The sequence below is a fragment of the Cupressus sempervirens genome, chromosome 2 (assembly GCF_028749045.1).
Source record: "Cupressus sempervirens isolate cs-2001-9-10 chromosome 2, ASM2874904v1, whole genome shotgun sequence".
Lineage (NCBI taxonomy): Eukaryota > Viridiplantae > Streptophyta > Pinopsida > Cupressales > Cupressaceae > Cupressus > Cupressus sempervirens.
Window position 1 is genome coordinate 389452651 of NC_143119.1, and position 6000 is coordinate 389458650.

The window sequence follows — 6000 nt, forward strand, 5'->3', positions numbered from 1 at the left end:
GGCAGTTTTCTTTTTATTTTAAAATTCTTATTTCTCTCTTTTCGAAACCGTAGCTATTGTAGTTGGAAGCCGACTCAGGCAAGATGGAAAAACAATACTTGAGAGGACAGAATCCCCCAAGTTGGCGAAGTCCGCCTAGGTTGGAGGACTTCACTAGAATTCCAATCTCATTGCCTTATGCCAACTGCTCTACCATTCTTGGCTCAATCTACTTCTCATTGTGCACATGGAATGTTGAGGTCATCCTTGCCTTCGAGGAAAATCGAAAATTGCATATGTGAAAGAAAAAAATTCCTTGTGGAGGAGCAGTTCCGCCTCGCACAAAGGATACACTTGTGTATTTTATACAGCTTTAAATGTCTACCTCCTATCCAAGATTGACCTTGCAAAACAAGAAGAAAAATGCATTAAGGTTACAAGACGATGAGAGGAGATAAAACAAAGAAATATAGAATTTGCATAGAAAATTCTTCTAGATTTCAGCTGCTTTTATTTAATTAAGGCTTATAATCATTAGTGAAGCTTTCAAATGAAAAAACCTTCTAATGAATTTATTAAACTTATTTTTATTTTAATGATTCCTCGACTTAATTTATTTTAATTTATTTGCATTTTTGACAACTAGACATGTTGACTTAAAGAGCGTGAAATCACAATTTTAATTATGAAAGAACCCATTAAAATTGGAAAGAAACCAAGGCGCCATAGAATTATAACATTTTATATTTACAATTTCACCACCTCTCATCTACAACCCACCAATGGAATTCAGTGTCCACTTCCAATGTAAAGGAATCTCTCCTTCAAATAAAAAAGATAATCGATTCCTCTAAATTGTTGTTGGGAGAAATAAGTCGCTAATGCCAGTAGAGTCATTTGCTGCCAGGAATCCAGAGAGAAACTTTGCTGGTTTGATATCCAAATGATTTAAATCAACTCCCTTTAAATACATGTTGCATGGGTGAAGGTGTACCACTCTCAATAAGGTTGACCTTGCAATAAATTCTTAATTCTCTCTTTTCAAAATCGTGGCTATTGTATTTGGAAGCCAACTCAAACAAGGTGGAATAATGATACTTGAGGATAGAATCCTCCCAAGTTGGCAGAGTCCACCTAGGTTGGGGAGCTTCACTAGAATTCCAATCTCATTGCCTTACTCCAACTCCTCTATCATTCTCGACTCGACCTAGTCCTCATTGTACACATGGAGTGTTGTAGTCATCCCTGCCTTCGGGGAAGATGGAAAATTCCATATGTGAAAAAATAAAATCCACGTGGATGGGCAAAATACACTTGTTCATTTTATGCAACTTTAAATGTCTCCTCGCCTCTTTAAGATAACATCACTATATGCAATGAAAATGTACTTTGATCTTTCAATTCACGCTTCAAATTAAAAGCAAACTTCTACTTCTAACCATGAACGGAAAGAAGCATGGATGAACTTGGACTCTACTAGATGAGGCTTAATTAGCAGCTCCATCTACCTAGTGCAAGCTTCTAAGGAAGCTCCAAATGGTTTCCAAATCGACATCTCCTCCCCAATCTCAGCAAATGGATGCAAACTAAAGATTGAATATCAATTGAAGTTAAGTGCTTTCAATCATTGGCTTACTACAAGACAATCTTACCATCAGCAAGAAGCTAATGGCCCAAATTTGTTTAGGTCAAGCAAGTAAACATCTACAACTACTTTCATCCAACTAATTACTGTTTCAACAAGAAAAAATATCTACTTCGAGTGAGTGCAGCTCTTCAAAGCAATATTATATAATTCATTGTGAAGAACCAACAATGAATTACACATTACTTTGATAGCACCATAGCAACAATTTGATGAAGTCTCTTCCTTAGCTAACCTACTTCTATTACTAGCTCTCTAATACTTCTCCTCCAATCTAATGAATCTAACTCTTTACAAATGATAAGGCATTGGCTTTATATAGATGTTCAAATGCAATGAAGGGCCAAGATCGATTGGAGATCAAAGGCCAAGATTGATCCCTACAAACCCTAATTAGGGTTGCCAAGTTTACAACCAATTACAAGAGAGTGCCATTTCATGTGGCATTAAGAAAATTATAATGATTTCCCGACCAATGAGAAAATAGAACACTTTTCATAATTTGATTGCTTGTGCTTGCAATTGGAATTTCTAATTGGAGAAGACAATCAATTGCCACCTCATCATCTTTATTGTAGATCTATTTTACCATGTACTTTAAATCCTAGCTTGTACAGTGTGTTTGTTAATATTGCAAATATTTCTTGCTCGATGTTTAGAAAGTATCTCTCAACATTTCTAACATTGATTAATTCTTCCAAAACTATCAATCTGTTGGAGGATGATTATGGTGGCCCATATTCCCAGATTACTTCATCTTTCAAATCTTCTCTATCCCTTGGGAATTTTCCTCATGGCTTGACTTGGATTCAAAGCTTGAATTTATATTTCTATATGATCTGAACTTGATTCCCTTTGAACTTTATCTTCAATCCCATTTTGGTCTCAATTTGGAATTTCCTTGGGTGATATTGATGTTGAATCTTCCTCGTTTAAATATCTTGGAGATTGAGAAATTCCTCAAGCAATTAGCACTTGAGGCCTTGATGTTCTTGATCATTACCTTGCAACCATCCTCTTCTCATCAAGCCCCTTCCTCTCTGAGAATGACCTTGCAAAACAAGAAGAAAAAATGCATTGAGTTTACAAGAAGATGAGAAGAGTCAAAACAAAGAAATTTAGTCTATAGAATAAAATTCTTTTAGATTCCACCACCTCTTATTTGATGAAGACTTCTTATCGTTAATGAAGCTTTCAAATTATAATATAAACTAGTTTTGATAAAGCTTCTAATACAATAAAATTAAATTCATTTGAATGATTCTTGAACCTAATTCATTTTAATCCAAAACGATTAAAAATTAGCTTTTTTGGCACTCTTTATCTCTTAACATTTTGATTTTAAAGGAGTGAAATCTCATTTTAAGTTACAAAAGAACACATTAAATAAAAAAGAAACCACATGGTCATAGCATTATAATATCTTTATATCCACAATTTCACCACCTCTCAACTACAACCCGCCAATGGAATTTGGAGTTCACTTCAAACGTAACAGAATCTCACCTTCAAATTAAGGAGATAGTTGTTGCATATAAATCATTGTTAGTAGAAATAAATCGCTGCTACCAATAGAAGGGGGTTTAAAGAGGAACTTGAAAGGTTTGACGTCCAAACTATTTGAATTGACCCCCTTTATATACATGTTGAATAGGTAAGGGGCACAATTCTCAATACAAGCTGACCTTGCAATGGGTCTGGCGATTTTCTTTTTATTCTTATTTCTCTCTTTTCAAAACCACAACCGACTTAGACAAGGCAAAAAAATGATACCAAAGAACATTTCTCCCAAATTGTCAGAAGCCACCCTTGTTGGAGAACTTTGCTACAATCCAATCTCATCACCTTACTCGAACTGCTCGATCATTCTCAACTTGACCTACTCATTATGCACATGAAATGTTGGAATTGCCCTTGCCTTTGGGAAAAATCAGAAATTACATGTGAAAGAATAAAATCCTTTTGGAGGGGCGAAATCTACTCCTCACAGAGGATACACTTGTTTATTATATTAGGCAACCTCCTCGCCTCTTTAAGTTGCCATTCCCCCATTTCACATTATTGGTGCCTTTGTGTTTGCTTGAATCCATCATGCACTAGCAAAAAATGGGTGTGGATGAGGATTCATCCTCGAAGAATGGCATAATTTGCCATCTCTCAACTAGTCTTAATTCTCAAACATGCATCATCCTCCCACTTTCTAGCTCATCCTAAAAAGCATGCTTGTCCTCATCACTCACACCACCTACACGAAAATTCACAAGTGCCCAAGATTTATCCTCTCGTTGGGGCCGAATCCAACTAAGACAAAGGATATTTGAAGCCTCATCCTCAAATACCAACTACCTTAATAACTCATATTCCTTCCTTGAAGTGTGCCTTGTCTTTCATCCTCAATATTACTTGTCATTATATGCTACTTCTTACCACTCATTGGCTCCCTCATACCTAGACATTTCGACGAACTTCTAAACAAATATCTTAACATGATGGGATTCTACATGGGCTAAGGATTCAACGAAAAATTAAAGGAGGTAGAAGTAGAGAATTTAATCTTTATGAAAGGGCAGCGTCTGGCCCTCTCTTGAAGAGAGGCTTAAATTTTATATGTTAAATTTGTCCTTCACTTATGCCTCCTTATTTGAATTGGTCCTCACATCACTTGACTCCAGCTACTATTTATTGCCTCTCCTCTTTGCATTGATCCCAAACTTTGAGACTTGACCAAATCTCACTCTGCAATCTCAATTCAACTCTACACCTAACGCTACAAAAGCCAAATGAAAGAGGGGGTCCCCAATCGTAATAGGGCAATGGCGTAAAATATCACACAACGGGTAGTTGTAAGATGACAAGGGTAGGTCTCCACCCAATAATTGGTTATTCTACTATCTGTGCAGATGTACACCTTAGATTCGCATCTTACAAGTTTATGTATTTCATTTTGTTTTGTTTTGTTTGGTATCCTAGTTCAAAAGTTTATTTTGAACCCTGCTCAGAAATATTGTCTTTGTAGGCAATTGGAATATGTAGAAAGCTTATATTGCTAAACTGTGCAGTTATCTTTAAAGTTATTTTTCTTTAATATTCATGACTTTTTTCAACAATCTCGTTCAGAAGATGAGAATGCATATTTTTCTACCTCGTGAAGTTAAGGATCGTATCCCACTGAAATGTCTGACATTCTTACTATTGTTGCCCAGATAGCTACCGAAAAGAAGCATGAGCTTAAAACATGGAAAGGGCAATTCGGCAGGTTTTTTGAGATCGGCGGCTGATTCTTTAGAGCACGCTAACAACTACCGAAGTTGCTGTAAATGTGTTTGTAGACCCCTGCTCTTGTGATTAGATGATCATATAGCGGCAGTGCCGTGATGTCAATATTCTAGAAACCTAACAAACACCCAAATCCTCCCTCAAACAAAGGCCGCCGCTGGAGAGATCTAAGCTCTAATATTTTATTGACTAAATGAAAATGACGACCTGCTAGTACGCATTAAACGACGAAGCCTCGAAACACTACCACAGATTCTTACTGGGCATAACCTGTTTCTCCTGGCTACCTCGACGAAACCCTAAAGTAAACCCAGAAAAAAATCTTCTCTGAACGCATTCGCTACAAAATATAGTCCATTGAATAAAACACCATAAAGAGAAGAAGCCAAAACCCCTTGCAGATAAGCACAAACAAATTTAAAAGATAGAAAATACCGTGAACTAGCAGAAACGTAATATTGTATTGTGAAGGAAGGACAGGGTTGTGCAGTGAGGAGTATAGGCATTGGAGGGACTGGCAAGATTAAAATGTTCATTGTCCAGTCTAATTTTGCCAACCCTCCCATGCCTTACGCCCCTCTTACTGCAAGATAACCCTGTCACGCCCACAGTAGGCCCTCCTCTTCTTTAGCTGCATTCAGAAGGATCACGCAACTCTTATAGGATCGGGACATATTTTCGAACGAAACCCTATCCCTTCGCGGTCACGAAAAGATTTTCTCTCAAATATTATTAACGATTGATAAATGTACCTACTCAAAGGTTTTTGGCTTAGTGGAATTTTAAGGGCCTTTGAAAGCACAAAAGTGAAGACGACGAGAATATGATTTTTAACAAGAGCTGTCGATAATTGATAAAGAAGGAAAATAGAGATTTATAGATTGAAAGAAATGATAGAAAGAAAATGTTTTAAAAAGGAATGATATGTTATTATAAAGATAAGTAAAGATAGAATAATAGAGAGATGAAATGAATTTTAAAAATATTAATAATTATATTATTTTAAGAAATATATATATAACAATAGAAAATTATATATATGAATGAACTACTCATTTCTAACAATTCAATTATAAGTTGAAATAATTAATTTTACAAAA

At 36.0% G+C, this 6000-nt stretch overlaps 1 long non-coding RNA gene across 1 annotated transcript; it reads right to left on the reverse strand.

The window, feature by feature from the left end:
* Positions 1-1914: 1914 nt before the first annotated feature.
* On the reverse strand, positions 1915-5631 carry LOC149572767 (uncharacterized). Its single transcript, XR_016359973.1, has 2 exons — positions 5336-5631; positions 1915-2675 (listed from the first exon to the last, which is right to left on the reverse strand). It is a non-coding gene; the product is annotated as an uncharacterized LOC149572767 (long non-coding RNA).
* Between the last annotated feature and the right edge of the window lie 369 nt (positions 5632-6000).